This window comes from Amblyomma mixtum, chromosome 3 (assembly GCF_055824585.1).
Source record: "Amblyomma mixtum isolate Tamu chromosome 3, ASM5582458v1, whole genome shotgun sequence".
Lineage (NCBI taxonomy): Eukaryota > Metazoa > Arthropoda > Arachnida > Ixodida > Ixodidae > Amblyomma > Amblyomma mixtum.
Window position 1 is genome coordinate 161359153 of NC_143014.1, and position 1944 is coordinate 161361096.

Genomic DNA, 1944 nt, shown 5'->3' on the forward strand with positions numbered 1-1944 from the left:
GTGTAGAACCTGGTTTTCCTCCAGGTCTCGGATCGCAAAATGCGGCAGACTCGCTTAGCCTTACCATCTCAGTGTGCGAGCCCCCCAAATAAGCTGAGAACATCAGGAGGCAGATAAGAGTTCTTGATTTAAAACGTGAGAAGACAGGCCCGGCATGAGGTTGCGGCCAAAAGATTGACACATATAACAGAGGAGCAGAGGCATAAAGGAGATAGGTTTGGTTTATGTGGTTTTAACGTCCCAAAGCGACTCAGGCTATAAGGGACGCCGTAGTGAAGGCCTTCGGAAATTTCGACCACCTGGGGTTCTTTAACCTGCACTGACATCGCACAGTACACGGGCCACTAGCATTTCGCCTCCATCGAAATTCGGCCACCGCGGCCGGGATCGAACCCGCGTCTTTCGGGTCAGCAGCCGAGCGCCGTAACCACTGAGCCACCGCGGCGTGGTCATAAAGGGGATAGGATGTTGTGGTCGGTCTTCAGAGAATTAACTACGTCTTTAGAATTTTCGGCAAGGAACGGATCGTGAACAGTAAGCTGTTTCAAAGATATTTGCAGAAACTGGTTAACACGTAACTGCCAAGAGCCTTTTTCATGTGAATGCCCGCTCGCGTCGACTGCTAGCCGCAGTGTTTACGTGGCGTGTACGGCAGACATTCCTCGGGACTGTTGTTTGTTTCGCGGTTTCACTGCACTGCAACTTACAGGTCTGCCTCTTAATCTGCAATGAAGATAATAATAGTCAATACCCACTACGTCATGCTGTTTCATGACATCCGCCGTCAGTTTTCGGCACTACAGGTTGCCGCGCGGCGTCTTAAACACAGTGACGATGGCGTTAAGCTCCGTGTCGCACCACAACGAACAGGTCGCTGCTGTCCATACAACAGAATGCAGCCACCTAGCGACTGTGCTTTGCCGTAAGCAAGTTTTAACGGGCCATTTTATGTCTTCCATCTACAGGGAAGGATTTAAGCAAGTTTAATTCATCATGACTCACATCATCTCCCCAACGTCTCCTGTCATTCGCATACATCATCATCATCCTCAGCCTGTATACGCCGACTGCAGGGCAACGGGCTTTCCCATGTCTCTCCAATTGACCCTGTCCTTTGCCAGTTGCGGCCACCGTACCCCAGAAAACTTCTTAATCTCGTCCGCCCACCTAACTATCTGCCGCCCCTGCCACACTTGCCTTCCATTGGAATCCACTCCGTTGCCGTAAGGACCACCGGTCATCTTGCCTTCGCATTACATGCCCTTCCCAAGCCAATTCGCATAAAAACACTCCATTAAATAAATTGAGTCCTAGGGTCACACCTTGGGGCGGCACCAACTGTCTGTCCACCGCGAGTGTGTCTCCTTGCCCTCGGAGTGAGGCGTGAATCACAACTGAGCCGCAATGGTTCTTCGGCGAGCTCCGTGGAATCAGGAATTCTCGGATGCTTCCAGCACCTAGCCATCTCCGCTCCTTTTATCGCTGCCGCTTTCGCTCGATCCAAAGTACTGTTCTCCTGCGGCGGCCCAGCGTGCGCAAGATTAGTACCGCAGCCCGCCTTTTTTTCCTTCGACCCTTCATAACCTTCCCTATGGTGGCCGCGGCGGTCGAGTTTCAATGGCGGTGAATTTCTAAGCGTACTGTGCGTTGTCAGTGCACGTTAAAGAACCTTAGATGGTCGAAATTTTCGTAGCCCTTCTCTGCGGCGTCTCTCGTAGCCTGAGTAGCTATGAGACGTAAAACCCCCATAAACCATCAACCAAAACCTTTATCTTCGTCATACTTTTCACGGAAATATAGTGCGTGCCGGCGGTGTGGGCTATTTTTGAAACAATCGTCGAAGAAAAATATGCCGGGCATTATACGAACCTCCTGCCAATATTCGAAAATGATTATAAAATTTGAGAACATGTTCTATCCGTATAGATAACCTTGAAAATGCGC